This window comes from Aethalodelphis obliquidens, unplaced genomic scaffold (genome assembly GCF_003676395.1).
Source record: "Aethalodelphis obliquidens isolate GAN/ISIS:26980383/991018 unplaced genomic scaffold, ASM367639v1 scaffold20, whole genome shotgun sequence".
NCBI classification, from domain to species: Eukaryota; Metazoa; Chordata; class Mammalia; order Artiodactyla; family Delphinidae; genus Aethalodelphis; species Aethalodelphis obliquidens.
In genome coordinates, this window is record NW_020837964.1 from 20641274 (window position 1) to 20663561 (window position 22288).

Sequence of the window (22288 nt, forward strand, 5' to 3'; positions counted from 1 at the left end):
TGTATAACAAAGTGAATCAGTTATATGTATACATATATCCCCATATCCCCTCCCTCTTGCGTCTCCCTCCCACCCTCCCTATCCCCATCACAGTTTCCTCAACTGTAAAACAGGAAGCTTGTAGGGCTGTTTGGGAAGACCCAAGCAGTCGAATACATAGTGGTTCACAATCATGACGCCCAGAGGAAATTCTGTTGACATTATTTCTCATTCACTTCGAGTCAAATCTATATAAATATTTTGTAAGAGGCTCAATGACTGACATTCAGACGTAAGTGAACAACAGAGAGAAGAAGCTAAAACTTACATCAACAACTTAAAACAAACAGTTAAAGAAAAGTGGGTGATTAGCTTGAGAGGAGGCTTAGGAGTAAAAAGAAGTGTCTTCAAATAGAGAAGATTGAGGCGGCTTTCTTTTCCTGCGTCTGAGAGGAGCCTGAGAATGGGTGGACTATTATTTGAGGCCTATTTTAAGATCCAACTGCTCAAATTGCCTGCTCACAGAATGATCTGCCTTGTGGGCTGTCCTGAGCTTACTTTTGCTGAAGGCACGTAGGGAGATCCCTGTGTGGGTCAGGGAGAGAGCTTGATGGTATCCAGGAGTGTTTCTAACCCTCTGAAATCTAAGTCTTTCCCATGAGAGAGGACAATTCCTTGGCCAAAATGTTGACTATAATAAACTCATTATGTTATTAGTATCTCATTATTATCCACATTACCTACACTCTTGTAAAAAGGAGAAGAGACTCTGCCACTTATTGAATTGATACTGTGCACCAGATATTGGATATTCATGTCAAGCCCATAACAGTTCAACCTCATGACACATAGCATAGGACCAGCTACCAAGTAGGCAATCAGCAAATACCTGCCAAAGGAATGAAGACGTGAATGAATGACGCTCTACAATGCATCATGGTGGGCATTTACAAATGAGAGAAAGGAAATTTATGAAAAGTAGCCTTCTCCAGCGGTCTCAAAAACAGGCCCACGGTTTGATAACGCCGTTGAGGATGAGTTTTACCAGCAATATTCAGAAGTCAAATCTCATTTCTTCTTGGTGGAGAGTTCTGAGCTGCAGAATCAGCAGTTTAGAGAATCCCGCTGTTTATCAAGTTAGAATGTCAGCCGTCAGCAGACGGAACAACTGCACTAATGGGAATGTATGGCTTTTCATTATTAGGCCAATTTGCACAAGGCAATTGGAATTGAGTAAGCTGCAACAGTTACAAGATTTGTACAAAAGACTAGGATAATTTTAATGTTACAGTTACCATAAATCTTCAACATTCTGTATTTTTTTGTTTTTTGCAGTACGCGGGCCTCTCACTGCTGTGGCCTCTCCCGTTGCGGAGCACAGGCTCCGGACGCGCAGGCTCAGCGGCCATGGCTCACGGGCCCAGCCGCTCCACGTCATGTGGGATCTTCCCGGACCGGGGCACGAACCCGTGTCCCCTGTATCGGCAGGCGGACTCTCAACCACTACGCCACCAGGAAAGCCCCAACATTCTGTATTTACAAATAGGCCATGGAGGAAGCAAGCTTCCAGCAGGTGTAATGTTAATATCCTTGTATAAGTAATTTAAAAAGGCACCTAGACCACATGCTAAACCAAATAAAATCCATGAGTTCATTTTCTATTCCCATAACTAGGAGAAATTTTATATGAACTGCTGCTGGTCTTCTCCATTATGCAGAAGAATAGGGTCTCCCAAACTTTAAACTGTTGTCTTCAGAAAGCCTCTGTCCTTAAGAGTCTATTCCACTGATAATTTCAGGAATTACTCTCAAACAAACTTCAGGTTAGAACTCCCTAGACCTGTAGCTAGATTAGAAACAGATGCAGAGTCTGTGGAATCCACCATCCCTCCTGCCGCAAGTTTAGCAAACACAGGAATGCTTGTGGCTCCAGATTCCAGGGGCTGCTGAATCAGCAGCCCACTGGCTACACAAAAACCATTTTCTTTCTTCAGAAGCAATTAACTTCGCATGGGGTTAAAAACAGGAGAAAGCAGCTGATGATGAAAAATGGCTTTTCATTGTTTTTCTGTTGAAAGTGTTTAGCAATTTGCGCACTACTAGATTGAAAAGTGGACAGTGAATTGGAAAAATTCCAATTGGAATTGGAAAAAAAGGGGTTTTTTCTGGGGTCATCTATTAATTTACTGAGCTGTGCAAATGTGCGGTTTCTAACTGGTGTGCTGAAGTGCCGTTCAAAGGCCAGTGGCAAAGGCAAGAATAAAACTCCAGTGACTGTCTTGTTGAATTCTGCCAGGTTGGATAATCCACCACCAAAAGTTGAAACTTTCCTTGGACATCCCCAAAAAGGCATTTTGGACATTTGACTGCTGTTCTCAGTCACTAACCTGGGAATTCTTAACAGGAAATTAAAGAGAATTGAAGTTTTTTTTGTGTATGGGGCGTGTGGATGGGGATTAAGCAGAGTCCATTGCTTCTCATTTCTTTTTTCAACGAATATTCATGAGTATACTTAATATGTCCCATGCTCTGGAATTAAACAGTGGGAATACAGGACTAAATTAGAAAAATATGTTTCCTTTTTTGAAGGGGTTTATGGTCTATTTGGGGATGAAGATCATGTGAACAAGTCAACATGAATATACATAAAATAATTATAAATTATAGAGCTCTTCAGGTTTCAACTTAGATACTACTTCCTCCAAAAAATATTATTTGATTCAGCAAATCTGAGTTAGGACCCGCGCACTGCCTCCTCCAGCTCTGGGTTCTTCTTCAGTGAGGATATGTGGCATACTTATGTCATCGCTTGGTTATTTATGAACAGTCTACCTCTCCTTCCCCTCATCACACATGCATGTAAGTGGGCTGTGAGCTCACAGGGACGGGAACTCAGGGAAGAAATAAATGGGGCATTCAAGTTGGCTTATGTTCCAATGGTTCCAATGGCTTATGGCTTAAAAAGACTTAAGTTAGGGCTTCCCTGGTGGCGCAGTGGTTGAGAGTCTGCCTGCTGATGCAGGGGACACGGGTTCCTGCCCCGGTCCGGGAAGATCCCACATGCCGCGGAGCACCTGGGCCCATGAGCCATGGCCGCTGAGCCTGCGCGTCCGGAGCCTGTGCTCCACAACGGGAGAGGCCACAGCAGTGAGAGGCCCACGTACCGCAAAAAAAAAAAAAAAAAAGACTTAAGTTAATTTAAAAAACGTACTTAGAATAAAATCCATAAAAGTCCTTGTTAAGATAGACACGTTAAGATATATGGCAGTATGGCTGCCTTTTAACAAATGTCACCAGCTTTCTGATCCCAAAATGGTAACAGCTGTAGGACCACGCGCTGCCCCATCCCTTTCCACCCTTGCTGTCTCTTGCACTCCTGCCATTGTGAGAGGATTTATCAGGGTCCTTTGCAAAGGAAAGGGATCAAGAAGAGCCTGGCAGAGGTGTAAAAACAGTGCTGGAGCAGAGTGAACAGACGCCTCATCGCTGAGCTGCTGCGCAAATACAAGGTGGGGAAGAGAGTGGAGCCACAAGGGCACACGTGCTGGCGGAATGCGGCTGGCACCCTTGCACCTAGGGCCACCTGGACAGTCATAAGTACACACGCGCTTCAGCCTGATTTTAGCTATTGTGGGTTTAAAAGCAAATAGAGATCCATTAGAGTCTTTGGACACTTTGGGGGTAAGAAGTGGATGTTTCAGTTGAAATGTCTGTCCAAATTCTAGACGTCCAGGAGGGGAGGATGCAGAAGTGTCCAAATCTGAAGGGGCTAAAGGTAGAAACTGAAGCTGAAGCTAAGATGTTGGGGGGCAGATTGCAGGTGACTGTTCAGCCTGAATATGGGGTGCAGGCGGAGGGTGTCATCTGGAGCTATTTAATAGAAAAAACATTCTTGGGTTTGCTTTTTTGGCCCTGACTTTTCTTGGTAGTATGTGCCAGGCAAGACCAGGCTCCAATTATTTTGTTTTCCTGCCTTGCCTTACATCACTATCACCACCACTAACACACACAGACACACAGACACACACACACACACACACACACACCCCTACCTTCTCTTCTAAACCTGCACTGCCTGGATCACGGTGATGTCAAGGTTGATCCCCAAAGCTGATGGGACAGGAAGCTCTTCCAAGGCACATTTTACTGTAATCATCAGCTAGGTCCCCAGGAAAAGCAGTCCACAGCCACAGAATAATCACAGAAAGGCTGGAGGTAGGAGTACACAAGTCCTGCCTGGGTTTGACTCAGAGACTGACTGCTCTTGTCTCAGGCACTTTCCACACTGGACAGGGCCACTGTATATTACAAGACTCCCAAACCAGGAGACATAGATTCTTCATGGATAAGGCAGTAGAAACATCCTGAAAAGAACCTTCCTGTTCCAGAAGAAACCCTCAGCACCTAAGAAGCATCGATACTATACAATTGGAAACTCACCTACTCTATACATCTTTGCTTAGAATTCAATTCTACTGTATTTTACGGTGACATATATTTTTGTTAAAACATTTGATTATATATGAAGAAGTCCTAAGTCATAACTCACTGTTAAATAAGGCATTAGTATTTCTCCATGCCTCACAAATGTTCCTCTGTGTTCCTTGGACCAGTCATCTATCTCTTTTCTCTGAGATCACTGAAGAAGGGACCAAGAAAGGAGAATGTGAACCATCTCACTTGATTTTGGAGCTTTATAAGTTTATGAAAATAAAGTAATCTTTTGAAAATATTAACTCTAATGCCTCGTGTAAATGCACAAATCATGAGATTTTTGTCATGCAGAGACTTGTCCTAAATGCCTGATATATATATTCCCTCACCCTAGGGATCATCAACTCCTTCTACTCTAAATGACCTGCTTCTTCCTCTCATGGGTGGGAGATGGAGCTCTTGATCAAGGACCAGCCAAGGGCCAGAGTTGATGGTACAGAAGTGGAAGGCAGCATTGTCAAATGTGTGATGCTGGGAATGAGAACTAGCAACGTTCCCCTGAGAAATGGGAGACTCTGCGGGCAGAGAGCAAACAAAGCCGAAATCATATGCTAAAGTGAAGAGAGGTTCCAGAGGAAAAAAATATGTGAAGAATGCCCAATCTGGCATCAGGTATAAATAAACAGGGAGATGAGGGCTTTAAGAGTATGAGTCTTCTCAATATGATCAGTTGGGACTTCCCTGGTGGTCCAGTGGTTAAGACTCTGCACTCCCAATGCAGGGAGTCGGGGTTTGATCCCTGGTCAGGGAACTAGATTCTGCATGCTGCAACTAAGAGCTCACATGCTGCAACTAAAGATCCTGCATGCAGCAATGAAGACCCTGCGTGCTGCAACTAAGACCTGGTGCAGCCAGCCAGCCAGATAGATAGATAGATAGATGAATAAATAAATAGATAAATAAATATTAAAAAATTATGATCAGTTGTCCTGGACATCTGTCCCTCATCAGATATTTACGGAGCACACGCTTTGAACCAGGTCCTTTGCTGGATGATGAGGTTATAGTGGTGAATAGAAAAGACTTCTCACTCCCTGACTGGCACTTATGTTCCAACAGCAGTTCTGAGGAAGGCAGAATGCAGCTGAGGCCTTGGTCTTGCCGCTCACTGGCCATGTGCATTTGGGCAAATCACTTAATCTCTCTGAATCTGTTTTCTCATCTGTAAAGTGGGAGAGGACTGACGCGATACATGAAACATGCACGCAGTATGTGCACTGTGCTGGCAGATACTATGCTCCCAGTACGTGGGAGCTCACAGACGTGTCTTCGGGCCCCCAGGGGCGGCTCTGGCTCAGCGTCCGGTGTGAAGCAAGCACTTATTGAGAGCTGATTGTGTTAACCATTCTTTGATGGTACAGTATGGTGCTGTCAATTAAGACCTTCCTATTCCCCACCTGCCACAATAAAAGGAAAGTCAACTTCAGCTCACCAAGGTATATTTGGGACCCAAATGCACCCAGAAAACCCTGCACTGCTTCCATTCGAAAACTGATAAACATTATTGGACAAGCATTTAACTGAGTCGTTTTTAGTAGTTGCTGTTAATGTACTAGTATCAGCCAAGTATCTTGTCTTCCTTATGGTAAACAGGTTCCCACCCTGTGGGACTCAAGGGGAGATAACATCTATAAGGCATGTGGGCTAGAACCAAATAAAGCAAAGCTTCTGGGTCTGTAAATAGCAGATCAACGGGAATGAACGCTCCTTGAAGAATTTCTTAAGAAAACATGATGATACCCATTTTTACGTGGCTGCTTGCTTTTCCAGTATCAATGATTCCATTCCCCCTGGTGAAAACATCAAGGGATTTATAAGCGCTAAGATGCCTTCAGGGTTATAGTTGTTTATTGACCTAAGGTTATTTCTTTCAGTCAATTTTTTTGCTGTTTTTACATGGAGAAGAATGTATCATAAACTAATAATGTCCAGCAGAGTACCATTAGGGTAGGATGCTTCGAGGCCCATTGCTGACTGCTGGCACTGTTCTCCTCAGCTCCCTGTTCCTTTGGCATTTTGTCACCTTAATGACATGACAACAGGAACTGGAAAAGTGACTCCTGCTTTTGATCCAGGAAGATCTGTTCTGATCTGGTGGTACCAGTTGGAGTATGGAGTCAGCATTACAAGGTGTCCTTCCTGACTTGTACTTTCAATTGTATTATTTTATGCACATCATAGGCCTTTATCTGTATGTGGTCTTGATCATAAATTTTTTGGTGAATTCTCAAATTGAAAGAATTAACTATTCAGTTCAAGATTAGACTCTACCCTAAACATTTAAAAAATATTTTCCTATCAGTTAAACTAGCTGTTATTGTTTTGACAACATACTATATGTGTGTAGTAGATATTAAAACATATGATACTAAAACTTCACAGCAATTCTACAGAGGCAGATGATATTATGGCTACTTTCTGATGAGAAAAAGGAGCCTCAGACATTGTCACCAAATCTATTGTGAACAGATCCAAATCGGGCAAACCCGAAAAGCCTTTTTCTAAAAAAATTTTATGTATGTATGTATTTATTTTTGGCTGTGCTGGGTCTTCGTTTCTGTGCGTGGCCTTTCTCTAGTTGTGGCGAGTGGGGGCCACTCTTCATCGCGGTGCTTGGGCCTCTCACTGTCATGGCCTCTCTTGTTGCAGAGCACAGGCTCCAGACGTGCAGGCTCAGTAGTTGTGGCTCACGGGCCCAGTCCTCCGCGGCATGTGGGATCTTCCCAGACCAGGGCTCGAACCCGTGTCCCCTGCATTGGCAGGCAGATTCTCAACCACTGCGCCACCAGGGAAGCCCCTTTAAAGCCTTTTAATCCAAGCCAACACAAGTCAAGGTGCATCTTGTCTTTTGTTTCAAGTTTCTACACGTGAATTATTTGAAGCCTACAAAGGGGTTTCATCAGTCTTTTTTCGTGCCGTGGGTTTCATCTGCTCTACGTCAATGTCGGGATCATGTTGATCTGTATTGGAAGCTGAGAGCTTCAGCAAGCTGGAGTCCCCATAGCAATGAATGATGGGACCAACCTTCGAACTTGCCATTAATAAACTGAGCTGTTCACGTTTCTCTGTGGCATAGCCTGACATTTAGGCTGAGGGTTTGTAATTCCAATAAACAACTCAGGATGTGATGTGCGTGTGTGTTTGTCACACAATTAAAAGCTAAACCGAGGAGGCTAAGGTTTTCATTAAAAGCCATCTACTTTTATTTATTTAGTGTTTCGGGGACGTGGAGAGAGTACAAATCAGGAATAGGCCTCCAGGGGACAGCTTTTTACACATTAGCTGGTGATACCAGTCTATCTATTGGACTGCAGACAGCCTGATTGTTAGGTTAAAAAAAAATGAACCAAAGAATGTGGTCTTTTGAAAAAAATCAGACATGCGATTATTTTTCCCCAGCTGCAAAAGTACCCGAGAGATCTCCCAGCCCCTTCTTTGATTAATATTGCTTGTGGTGGTTGCACACTGCTCAACTTGGCATTGCATTTATCGGATGCCGCTAATGGGCACCTGTGCTTTGCAGGGAGTATCTGGGGCCCATGAATACAAGAAGTGGGCAAGTCAGCATGAGCTCACGGCCTCGACTCTCGTTCTTTCTTCCCAAACCATAATGGTCCCTAAGCAGCTCTTAAGATGAAGGTTTCACCCTTCATCTTCCACATCTACCTGGTAGATGTTCTTCAGGGATCCCAGTCTCCTCTCCTTTGCTACCTGGCTCCTGCCAAAGGCCGGAAGAGAAAGAAAGCCTTCAGGAAGCTCCACCTCGACCATGTGTTTCCAAATGTTGGCTCAAACTGTCTGCACTTGATTCATCTGGACAGCGAACTTAAAAAAAAGTACACACTCCTGAGCACTAGCCCCAGCATTTCTGTTTTAGTGTATTAGGCACACACACACACAGGGCTTCCCTGGTGGCGCAGCGGTTGAGAATCTGCCTGCTAATGCAGGGGACACGGGTTCGAGCCCTGGTCTGGGAGGATCTCACATGCCGCGGAGCAACTGGGCCCGTGAGCCATGGCCACTGAGCCTGCGCGTCCGGAGCCTGTGCTCCGCAACAAGAGAGGCCGCGACGGTGAGAGGCCCGCGCACCGCGATGAAGAGTGGCCCCCGCTTGCCGCAACTAGAGAAAGCCCTCACACAGAAACGAAGACCCAACACAGAAAAAATAAATTAATTAATAAACTCCTACCCCCAACATCTTCTTTAAAACACACACACACACACACACACACACACACACACACACACACACGATTATGATGCTGAATCAGTTTTGTGAAACACTGATTTCTTAATGTCATGCTGACCTTGCCTTTTCACACCCAACCTTTGTCCTGATATACCCTGAGCTAAATGGTCATTCCCTGGAAACCTGAACATGAGAGAGGTCTTTGTGGTCCTCGTGTTACAAACCTGAAATATATCACCCTAGTCCTCACACAATTGCGTTGCTGAATTGGATGGCGGCCAACTCCTCTAACTTTAATTGAAGGTTGTGTGAAAAGCTCAAAGAATGAATTCAACTTCGGCGTTTGCTGTAAAATTCTGGTAGATAATGTTGACCTTCATATTATCCTGTGGCCCTTGCATAATGGCCCAGAGAAGAAGTTTCTCTCAGAAATCAAGTTTCTCCTTGACTCAGTTAACAGAATCAGGAGGATTTCTCATGTCATATGAAAAGCACCACATTTCCTTCTTTATCTTGGATGTCAGGGAGCTCAGAGCCCCCGGAGTATACTTAACCACAGAAACACGTTATAATTGCTATATCTGTTTTTTTCCTTTTTACTCAATTATTTTCCTTTTAAAATTCCTACACTGTCAGTGTCATTTTAATAAGATTTTGAAAACTTTCTGAGGAAAATAACATTAAAAATTGAGGATCTGGAGAGCACACTACGACATTTGTAGGAAGAAGAGTACAGGTTTTGGAAGCCCCTACTAGAGGCAAATAAGGCAAATTAAATGGTAACATCTCTTCTTCCTTTCTTTTGTCTGTTGCAGTATGTCCCTGCCTTAAACTCCTTCTTGTGCCCTTGAAAAAAATCATTGTGCTATTGGACAAGTCCTTCCCCACACCCAGGCCACATCACAGATCTTCTTAGATTGCGAATATTATTCATCAGCATGAGCTATGTTTCTAATATTTCCAGGTTCACATGCATAAAACTTTAAAATTATATAGGTCTATAGACTTCTCTTATTACTTTTTATATTCAAATCCATTAATATGAAAAGTTTCAAAGCCATTTTAGATTGGAAGTAATTCAGCCAGAGACGATTTGAATATGAAGTCTGATTTCAGTTGCTTTAGAAATATTGAGAGGGTGCTGCATGTGGCTGTTCCTATTTCAAGAGCTTGGGTAAGCTCAAAACCATAGTTTGCATTCCACAGAACTGCCTCTCTCTGTGAATCCAAAGAGCTCACATAGGCCAGAGCTGGGCATGATGGACAAAGCTTTTCCGACCGTTCCCCAAATAACCTTGCAACACACACACACACACACACACACACACACACACACACACACGAATGAATAAAACAAAATCAAAGAACAAGCTAAAAATAATCCCTGGAAGTGAAATTTACAATTTTTAAAAGGGAGAATTTAGGAAGCATTTCTCACAGGCCTTAAACATGTCTAAATCTGTATACCTAGTTATTCTATTTATAGGAATTAGTTTCACTTATTTACTGGAGATATTCCAAAAAGAGAGGGAAAAAGCCAACTATGTACAAACATCTCACTGTAGTGATATTTATAGCACCAAAGTTTTAGAAGAATCTCCACATCAGTGGAGTAGGAGTGATTACAACATTTTACATATGCCCACTGATGGGTGCTGAAAGACAACAGCTTTACTCACTGGCATAGAGGTGTCATGAGGGAATAATTTTTTATTCAGTTTGATAGTCATTAATATTATATTAATATTGTTTGAGCAGGGAAGGACATTTTAATTTAAATAATTTTCTTCCAGAAGCAAAAGCAGAGATGTGTCCACGGCTCAGAAATATAGATTCTTCAATTACATTAAATTTGAGGAGATTATTTTACTGTTTCTCAATGGCTTCAACGTGGCGTAAGAAGGAAAGGGGAATGAACATTCTGTAACTACTTGTTATCCACCATTTCTTACAACCATTTCAGGATAAAGTCTCCATAAAACATTTCCAAGTATGTTTCTTAGCGGCCACCAACTTGGGGGGGAGAGCAGGGCCACAGCAACCTTCCAGATATGGTTTATTTTTCTATGTGCACTGATCTCACTTTGTAGGAAGGTCAAGGTGTTCCAAGCCCTCCCTAAACATTTCCTGAGAATCTTTAAATTAGGGATGTTTACACATGCGGGCTCCGCTAAGTGATTCACCTGCTCACGTAGAGTCTCCCAGTGTCCTGGCTTCTGTGACCTGGGAGGCTGCTGCACCCCCTGCTGCTGCCCAGTGAAGACCCCCCCCAGGGGTGGTTCTGGGAGTGCTGGTACTGGGCCACGATGGCCCGTGTCTGCTGAAGCCACACGGTCTGAATCTACTCGGTGAGTCATGGAGACTTGGGAAGTTAGTGCTTTAGACATAAGTGAACACTTTTTTTGGAAGAATAACATATATACAGAAAACTTATGGATCGTAAGTTTAGAGCCCAAAGGAGTTCTGCAAAATGAAAACACCTGTGTAACCACCACTTGGATCAAGAAATAGAACATTCCAGCAACCCAACATGGATGGACCTAGAGATTATCATACTAAGTGAAGTCAGACAGAGAAAGACAAATATCATATGATATTGCTTATATGTGGAATCTAAAAAAAATGATACAAATGAACTTATTTGAAAAACAGAAAGAGACCCACAGACATAGAAAACAAAATTATGGTTACCAAAGTGGAACGGGCGGAGGGATAAATTATGAGCCTGGGATTAACACATAAAATATAAAATAGGTAACCAACAAGCACCTACTGCATAGCACAGGGAACTATATTCAGTATCTTGTAATAACTTATAAGGGAAAAGAATCTGAAAAAGAATATACATATATATAACTGAATCACTTTGCTGTACACGTGAAACTAACACAACATTGTAAATCAACTACACTTCAATCTAAAAAAAAGAAATAGGGCTTCCCTGGTGGCGCAGTGGTTGAGAGTCCGCCTGCCAATGCAGGGGACATGGGTTCGTGCCCCGGTCTGGGAAGATCCCACATGCCGTGGAGCGGCTGGACCCTTGAGCCATGGCCGCTGAGCCTGCGCGTCCGGAGCCTGTGCTCCACAACGGGAGAGGCCACAACAGTGAGAGGCCCGCGTACTGCAAATAAATAAATAAATAAAATAAAATAAAATAAATAAATAGAATATTCCAGCACCCTTTTTGTACCTTGTCCCAGTCACTCCCCTCACAAGGTAACTACTATTCTCATATTTATCCCCATCAACTTGTTTGGCTGATTTCTGAACTTTATATAAATGAAATCATGCAGCACACTCATGATTGTACTGTTGATGGACATTAGATATTTCTAGTTCGGGTCCATTATGAATCATATTGGTATAAATATTCTTTCTTGTCTCAGCCTTTAGGTCTTACTTGCCATAAAAGCTTTCTTCAAACTCCTGGCCTTAGTGCCGTGGTTCCCAACCTCCCTCCAGCCCTGCCCCTACCATCCAACACAAACCCATAAGTCATCACTCTAACCGCAGTCATCAGGGCTCTCCTGAGCAATGAGTCTCGAATGGAGGGAAGACACCTCACGAGGCATACCCTTTGAAAGAGTCTCCTGGAAAAGCACCCTCCCCTTTGGGCTGGAACCTATGCAGTGGATCAAAACTCAAGGGAGTCATGCTGGAGGCACCCAGAGTGATGGACACTGAGCTTCTCTCCAAATCCCCTTCCTTTCTCCTCCCACAGGTACCCATGGGTGGGCCTCACTTCTCTCTCCTCTGGGTGGAGCTCTTCTCCAGGGCTCAGGGGTGGGGGTACTCTCCCCCCCACCCCCGTGAACTAGGATAAATATGGCTTCGATTCGAGCCAGGACTCCTGATCAGTACTGAAAGTGGGTCCTGATGAGAAAAAGGTTAAGAAAAAGTAAGTTAGTTATTGACAGTTGTTGGCATTTGCTCCCCTCATCCTGGGGGAGGTCAGTATAGCAATGGAATTCTCTGCTTTTGTGTAAGACAATGATCCCAGGCATAAAAAGAGTTGAAAAGTATTGAGCATTTGCTGTCTGCAGGCACTGTGTTATTGGAGAAGAACTTTGCCAGCACCCAGGCCTCATCTTAAGTCTTAACACACATACACCATATACTCCCCAGTAGCTTTATGACATCAATATCGTTATGTCCATTTTCCAGATAGGAAGGTTGAGGGTCTCAGTTTCTAAGTCACCTTCCCAAGGTCACTCAATTAGGAAGTCGTGGAGACAAGAGCTAAACTTGGGTTTGTGTGACTTCAGAGAACATAGTCTGCTCCTTGCTACCTTGCTTGCTACTGAGGGATGCCTATAAGATGATCTTCTTTTCAGTAATGACAGGTAACAATGCCCAGCACCGGGCTCCATTGTAACTGACCTGCAGGATAGTATTATTTGAGATGAGAGTACAATGAATGATGCTTGCCCAAGTCTGCTGTGTTTATTCTTCGTGGTTCTGAGCCCTCCCCCTTGTACCCGATCTTCATGCGAGCGGATGGCAGCATGCTTATTCGTGTTAGGGTCAGAGGAGGCAGAGCCCATATTAACGGGATCAGAGCACCTTCTCTGCAAAGTCACACCAAAAGGCCTGGCCCATGCTGACCCTGCAGCACATTAAAGTCAGGCCGCTAACAGGAAATGGTGATTGCTGACTTGCATTCAGGTCGACTGTCATCCAGTGTTGGAAGGAGCCTCATTACCACCTCAGAAACGGAGCTTCAGGGTTGCAACTCTTTCTCCCTCCTGCTGATACAGGAAGTAGACTCAAGTCTCGCTTCCCTGGGATTGATGATTGCACTTTGTCTTTCTGGGGCTTCCACCGTGGCTCGGGCAGGCAGCAGCCTGGCCGGAGAAGCCTTCCCCATGCTTCCGAGTCAGCAGATTGCTTCTGGGCTGGCCACGCTTCAGTGCCTTCCCGTTAACTACTGTATTGATTTCAGGGCTTTTTTCCTTCCACGTGGCCGAGGACCCTAAGCTGGCTGACGTAGGAAAATGTGGGGGAAGGTGTAATGAGAGCCACTCAGCAGGTTTGCACACACAACCTTAAGCCGTCTGATGCTACTGATTTATTAACAAATGTAATAAAACATGGATGCCTCTGATACCATAGAGAACTCAGTGGGAGGAGAGACCTAGGGATGAATCAGTGGGTACGAGCAGTAAATTGATGGGAAAAGGAAAAAGAGGTTGCATTAAGAAGGACCAGCAAGGCATCCACTGAACGGAATTCCGTTCCTCTTTGCATGACTCTGCTGGCTCTCTCCTCTGTGAGCCTCATTCTGTCTCAGGTAGACTACTGACATCACCTCCAGGCATCCTTCTCCAGTCTCCCTCCTAACTAATTCTCCACGCAATTGTTAGGCATCCTTTTTTTACTGCAATAAAAGATATACAATATAAAATTTGCCATTTTAACCATCAGTGGCATTAAGTACACTCACATCATTGTGCAACCGTCACCTCTACCTAATTCTAGAACTTAGAACTCTAATTCATCACTCCAAAAGGAAACCTTGCATGTGTCAAGCAGTCACTCCCCATTTCCCCCTCTCCCGCAGCTGCTGTCAACCACTAATCTGCCTTCTGTGTCTATGGATTTGCCTGTTCTGTGCATTTCATATAAATTTAACCATACAATACAGGACTTTCGTGCATGACTTTTTTTCACTTAGCATAACGTGTTCAAAGTTCATCCTTGTCGTAGCATGTAGAGGATGTGGAGAAATGAGAAGTCTCATACATGGATGATGGAACATAAAGTGGTACAGCCACTGTGGGAAAATCTGGCAGTCCCTTAAGAAGGTCAACATTTAATTAATACGTGACCCAGCAATTCCACTCCTAGGTATACACCCCAAAAAACTGAAAATAGGTGTTCAAACAAAAACATGACTATGAATGTTCATAACAGCACTATTTACAAAAGCCAAAAGGTGGAAACAACCCAAATACCTATCAACTGATGAATGGATAAAAATTGTGGCACTATAGCCATACAACAGGAATCCTTCTTATCAAATCATGTCACCTTCCTGCTTAAATCCGTCAGTGGCTTTCCATCACTTCCTGTGTGAAATTGCAATGCACCATCCATGGCTACAAGGTACCCAGTCATCTAGCCCATCTTGCCTTTCCAACTCAGTCTCACACTATTCCTCTCCTTTCTCACCGCTCTCTCACTTTGATCTGCAATTTCATGAAGATGCCAAGCCCTTTCCTGACTCGGGGATTTTTGGGGATTCTGTGTCCTCAGTTTTCCATGTCCTTAGACTCGTGTAAGCTATCACCTCTGTTATTTTCCTATGTCCATGCCCTGTTACCTTCCTTTCAAAACGCTTCCTAGTGTGATTTGCTTATTTTTTTTAATGGCTGTCTTTCCAAGCTCCGTCTAGGCAGCAGATTATGTCTGCTGTTTTTCCATTACAGGGCACAAATGCCTGGAACAGAGCTGGGTGCCTAGTAGGTGCTCAATAAATACTTACTGCATGAATGAATAATTAAGTAAGGTTTTGGTGGATGATGAGTGACTTAGTCAGGCAACAGCCACCATGTGATATGTGGACATCTTGGAGATCAAAATTCAAGAGATTTGAGACTGGTTAATTAGCTGCGGAGGCAGAGCCAGCATCTATGTGGAGGAGCAATGAAAGTTCAATGGAGAAAAAAAAATTTTTTTAATCTTGTCACTTTTAAGACTCAGATTCCAGTGACGCATCAGAGGTGTGAAGGCAGCAGTGGATGCTGGCCTTGTGTGGCCACCTAGGGAGGGAAATGAAGCCCCGTGGGGTAGGAGGGGGTTGGGTTTTACCAGTTCAGATTTGGAGTCAAACATTTCACGTCACTTTCCCTGACAGTGAATACTGATTTGTGTTGTTGTTGTTCATTAAACCTCTCACTGTAATTTTGAGCTAAGTGTGTTTATTCTTCATTTCAGCTGTTCCAGGGGGTTCCTAGAAAGTGGAATCTCACCCAGCAAGACTCCGTGCAATAAGTATAAATGAGGGGAGTATAAACTAGTGCTCACAAGGTGTTGCTAATGAACATGTATTTGTCTGTTTCTCTGGCATATATGTAGGTATGTTTGTAAGTATTTATTAGCAAGTATTAATTGTCTGCTATAGCTCAGACCACCTGAATGAAATAAAATCACTTTGAGAACTTGTTAATGACTTCAGCACCTGACACCACCCAGACCACCACAGGAGAATCCATGGCATAAGAGGTTATGAAGCCCATCCTCTGAGTTTTACCCCCAGTCCCTGGTGATTTCCATGCCTGGCAGAGCTGGAGCAGCACAGGCCTCCTGTGTACACTATCCTGGGCAAGGCTGAAGAGGCTCTTGTCTCCAGCATCATTTCTAGGGACACTGCTGTTCTCATCTGGGTGGGCTTTGGGGTTCCTTATGTGTGTTCTCTCAGCACCCCCTTCACTCAGCTGCACCCCCTCCAGTGTGCGTGGAGACTACCTTTGCCTAATACATCTTCACTGTGCCCTGGGGGAGCTGCCCGTGCCTCACTCCACACCCTTACCCTGTACCCTAGTCAGAGCCTGGCACTACACTCCACACCTTAGAGAGGTTAGAAGATGAAAGAATCAACCTATCAGTCAATAAGTGATCAACAACCAATAAAAAGTTTGACTGTAGTGGAAGAAACAAGTATCACGCACACAGAGAGAACAGTGATTTAGCAGAAGTGGTTAAGGAATTGGGCAAAGGCAGTATTATGAGGGCTGAAACGAGGAAGAGAGGGCCAAGGTGACAAATCTGGCCACTGGAGTTGAACTCATCGTCTTATCACTTGAATGAAGAGGGTTTCTCCTGGTTGGCGACAGAGCCAGTGACAAGGGCTGCCCTTAAACGCTGCCCCGACCAAACAGTCTATCTCAGTGGGTAAGAGCAAAAGCTCAGGATGAGGACAACCTGATTCTGAATCCTGGCTGTATCCCCGACTAGCTGTATGGTCTGGACAAGATGTTAGCATCTGAGTCCATTTGCTCACCTATAAAATGGGGGTGGTATTGACACCTATCTCATGTGTGAGAATTCAGTGAGATGATACACAGCACAGGCCCGGATGCCTCTATTCTGAGCCCTGTGAGGAATCCCAACCCCTGGATTCCGCCTCCGTGCTAACTCCCACAGGGTTTTTTTTTCAGTTTTTACTTTAGTAGCAAGAGGATCCCTCTCACTTTCTTTTTAACTTGTTATCGCAGAGATTTCCTGAGAGTCACCCATTTGTATTTATGCCTAAGGCTTACTGCTTCAATTTGGTCTTTACCTCATTTTCAAGTTCATGTAATTATGTTCTCAGCTCCAGATTGTTTTTCTGCTGTTGCTGTTTTTCCAAAGCCCCTGTGAGCAGTGCATGGGGGAGGAAACAAGCCACTTGCTCCTCTCCCTGGAGCCACAGTAAAAGGACTAGGGAGTGACCTCCTCTAGCAGCATCCCTTCTCCTGTCTCCCTGAGACTCGCATCCAGAGGTGTGCTTTCATTGCTAATGTTAAACCATATGATTTCACATATGAAAGAGTCTGATCTGAAATGCTGATGAGTTGGTGGCTTTCTGTGTCTTGTCCTAATTTGTGTGCAGTGGGCAAGCACACGAGAGTGGGCATCAAGACACAGGGGAAATTGGCCAGCCCCGCAGCCCATGGGATGGGAGACAGGACTCATCCAAAGGTCACACAATGACATGGTAGCCAGACTGGGTTTCACGCCTCTGGGTTCACTATGCCTATTGCTGTGAGAAGGCTGGTGATTTCTAGTCTAGGTTGCAAGGAGTACCAGGGAAGAGCAAAAAGAGGTTGAAAGTGGCTCTGCCACTTATGGACGGTTACAGGCATGCCGCTAAACTTTCTGAACCTTAGTATTTGCATCTGTAAAGAGAAAGTAATAGTTTCTACAGGATAAGATCATGGTGAGAATTAAATGACTTACTATGAGATTTAAATAAAATTATATGTGTAATGCACTTATAGCGCTGGCATATACTGTCAGCCCTCCACATCCACAGGTTCAACCAACTGCAGGTTGAAAATATTTGGGAAAAAATGTTTCAGAGGGTTCCAAAAAGCAAAACTTGAATTTGCCTTGTGCCAGCAACTACTTACACAGCTTTTACATTGTATTAGGTATTATAAGAAATTTTGAGGTGATTTAAAGCATATGGGAGGATGTGCTTAAGTTATAGCCAAATACTATGCCATTTTACATAGGGGAGCACCTGCGGATTTTGGTATCCATGGGGGTCCTGGAAACAACCCCCCCGTCCCCAATGACAGACAACTGCACTTAACATTTATTAAGTACTGATATTAATAATAAATATTACTAATAATATTATATTATTATTACTGTTATTACATATTATTATTAGCACCCAGAGAAGCTCCCCAAGTGTGTTATGAATTGCGCCCTGCCTGGGTTTGAATCCCGGCTCTGCCTCTCAGTAATGCAGGGATCTTAGGCAAGCTGCATGGCCTTTCTTTCAGATTCCTCTTCTCTCAAATGGAAACAAGAATTGTTTGTTCTTGGAATTAGAGCAAGGTTCAATGAAAATGATGGTTACTGAAAGCAAGTTATGGAAAGCCATGGACCCCCTGCCCCGCAATCATTCGTGAAGATCAAATGCTAGCCGGGGGAAGACTGATACCCAACCCTCAGCCATGGCTGCCCAGACTTTGCCTTCTCTGATGCCAATGCTGGATGCGGTTGTTTCACTGTGGTAGCAAGAGAGTAAAAGCTGAGTAAAATGAGTAAATGTTAAGCCAATGTTAAGCCAATGTTAAGCCAATGCAGTATCATCCGCAAATGCATTTCCACTTCAGAAACAATGGACGGGGAGAAAAATATTAACACCCCCCCACACACAGTAGCTATCCCCCAAAGAGTTGACACAGGCGACTTGTTATTAACATTGGTGTTACTGCTTCTGCTGGCAGAGGGCTGACCTAGCCCTCTGTGCCTCCTCCAAGGCACGCTGCGGGCTGGAGTTCAGCCCAGCTTGTGGCCCTGCCTTACTGATAATGATGAGAACTGACTGGGAAAGGTGAACCACCATTTGATTATTCCATTTTTTAAAGAACGTGTCTCCCACAATCATATCAGGCACCATGTTCTCCTTAGAGGGGCCCTTCCATTTGGTTCTTAATGAAAGACCTGAGCTGAGAAATTACTTGCATGGTGAAATAAATGGTTTAGGGTCTGGAAGCGTAATTTACTGACTTCTTTTAAATTTGACTGGAGGTGGCTATTTACACAGCTGGTTTTGTACTGTGCCCACTCGCCTACTCCTTGCACATCACAGAAGGTAAACTCCAAGTCATCAAGTCCCAGGTTCCTTATTAGGAACAGTATGTTGTTTCTAACTTTGTTGGTTTAAACATGTATGAATAGAGTGAAAACAGAAATGGTCAGTTTGACTGTACTGGAAAAATTGATGACCCCGGACTCACAACGTTGGAGTTCAAATATTAACTACAATTATAGGGCTGGAGATTAATCACTTAAAACCTTCTGAGTTCATTCATTCTCCTTCATTCATTTATTCAAGCAATATTTATTGAAGCAGACACCCTTCCAGATACTGGGGATATGGTGGTGAAGAAGAACAGTAGTAAGGTCTCTGCTCTCTGGATCCTTCATTAAAATGGTGCAAGGCCAACAACACACAAGTCAGCAAATATATTATCACAGCTGTAAAACATGCTTCCAAAGAGATAAACCAAAGAGGCAGGTAAGAATGGCACTGAGCATGATTTTAGATGAAGAGGCCAAAGTAGTGCTCTTCGAAGAGGAAGCATTTGGGCTGAGATCTGAAGGGTGCTAACGAGTCATTCACGTGAAGAGCTGCTAAGAGAAGCATCCTGGCAGGAGGAACAGCAAACGAAAAGGCTTGGAAGTGATGACGCCATTGAAATACAGCTGAGGAACAGAAGGAGGCCAGGATGCTAAGCCCTGGGGAGAAGAAATAGGATGGGATTTCAACAGGTCGGCAGGAGCCAGAGCACCTAAGCATTTGTAGACCACGCTAAGGACACCGAAGTGTGATTCTCCAACTGGGATGTGCACTGGAACCATCTGGAGGACTTTTAAAAATACCAGGTCCATGCCCCAGGGATTCTGATTTAATTGGTCTGGGGTAGGGGCTGGGCATCCGGATTTTAAATTCCCCAGGTGTTCTAATGGGCAACCACAGTTGAGAACCACTGCTGTAGATCAATGGAAATTAACTGAAGGATTTGAAGCAAGAGAGTGATCATGACCATGAATTTTTCTCCTTGAATAAAATGAGAAAGAAGAAACCAAGTCTGCACCGTTGTTATGGGGACTGCATGCAATGACACATGGAAAGTAACGTTGACAGTAGATGCTCATCAAAACGGTGGTGATTCTTAAATCTTTAAATGGTGCTTTACTGTTTTAAAAACACTTGGCTGTTTCACCTGTCTGCCTAATTTTTTAATGGAGCAACACACACCTCTAATAGATCAAAAGTCTACTTGGACACCCAAATTGGTTTCCAGCCAAAGTCAAATGAATTGTTCTAAATATCTTTTCCCATAGCAGCTAGGGTCACGAGAGTCAACCACTTTGGATGTTTGCCCGATGGCTTGTCAGGAAGCATGAGAATGCTCAGAGTGGAGGTGGCAAAGCTGTCTTTTCTTTCTCCTGGGGGTCTGGGGGTCTCACAGGGACCCCATGAGAACATGGTGGGAGATACACCAGGCTCAAAGAAAGTGGGCTGTCCTACAAAGCCAACCAAGCTGGATTTACATTCTGGAAATCGCATCCTTTTGTACCCTTAGTATCCTTAAAGGCACAGTGGGTACAAGAAAGATGCATTCAAGGTTTGCAGGGAGAACCTGGTGATGATGAATCTGAGAGGGCTTTGTATGCTTTCAGTCAGTGGTTCTCAGGCTTAGACATGCATTTGAATTACCTGAAGGGCTTGTGAAAACAGATTTCTGGGCCCCATCTCCAGAGTTTCTGATTAGGTAGGTTGGAGCGGAGCCCAAGAACTTGTATTTTTAACAAGTTCTCAGGTGATGATGATGGTCCTGAGACCACACTTTGAGACCCACAGCTACAGAGTGTAGATAATTAGAAAGAACAGCTAAGTCAAAGAAGGCTACAGCGTCGTGAGAGAGCCCATGGCTTTTTAATTTTCGAGCTTTTTCTCTGTTCTCAGGCTTTTGAGTATTATGAACTTTTTATTCAAATGAAGGTGTCAAGGCAAGTTCTGGCCCCAGTGACCACGGTTCCCAAGCAACCTCGGTTTTATGCACTAACTGGCAGAGGAACATGTAATAAAGCAACACCAGCCATCCTCTGCCTGCAGCTTGCACCGTTCTGGCCTCAAGAAGTCACACAAAAGCCTTTTGGAAACCTCTCCACTTGCTCTCTCCTGTCCAGCAGCCGGCAGAATAAAGAGCACGATCCTGCATATCCTGAAAGGGAGTTGACATCTTGGCTCTGACACAGACGGGCTGTGTGTCCTCAGGGAGCTTTCCCCCTTCTGAACCTCAGTTCTGTTACCTATCAAATGGGAACAGTGGTAGCCGTAGACCTCATGATGGAGGGAGTAGGAGCCCAAGCATAGTTCTGACATGTGGAAAAAGTTCAAAAATTCTTATCCCCTCCTTGCTCTCTCTCTCTCTCTCTTTTCTCTCCCTCCCTCCCTTTATGTCTCTTAGTAAAGATATCTATGAGATGAAAATTATGAACTCTCTCTCCAGAAACAAATGTACCAATATTATATAGAACTGACAGTGTTTTCGGATCCCCTGGCGTTCATCCGTGAATTCCAGACTAGAAACTGCTGAATTTCCCGGTCACCTGTCCTTCTCCCCTCCCAGCCCTTCCCTCCCCATTTCTAATGCCCCCAGCGCTGGTCTTTAGTCAGTTCTTCTAACACATGGTGCTCTACTCCATCCATCTCCTCCCAGCCCACCGCTAGGTCTTTTCCCATGCTGTTCCTCTGCCCAGACGCCTTCACCCTCTCTCTCCTTCTAGTAAGTTAATCCCAGATGTCCTTCAGATTCCACTCTGATATGCTATGTCCAGTCACAGACATGTGTACAAGGTGTTAGGGGAGCCCAGGCAGGGCTGGAGAAACGGATTTCCCATAGGATAGAACATTTGAGGAGGGCCCTTGATGAATAGGATTTTGCTAGGTGGATCTAAAGTGGGGGAGAATAACTAATAAGGACCTACTGTACAGTACAGGGAACTGTACTCAATACTCTGTAATGACCTATTTGGGAAAAGAATGTAAAAAAGAGTGGATATATGTATAACTGATTCACTTTGCTGTACAGCAGAAACTAATACAACATTGTAAATCAACTATACTTCAATAAAATATTAATTATAAAAAAATAAAAATAATAAAAGAGCTTGCTTAAAAAAATAAAGTGGGGGAGAATCTTTCATTCAGACCAAGAATCATGGGTAAGGGAACAACAAGTGCCGGCAAGGATGGGGGGTGTGAAGACATTAAGTGGTGGCAGGAAATGAAGGTGCCTGAGACAGAGAGGTGGGGGATGAAGCCAGGCATGTATAATGAGGTGAGACTGTCAAGGGCCCTAAATCACCCTACCCTGGTGGACAGCCCATAGGTCA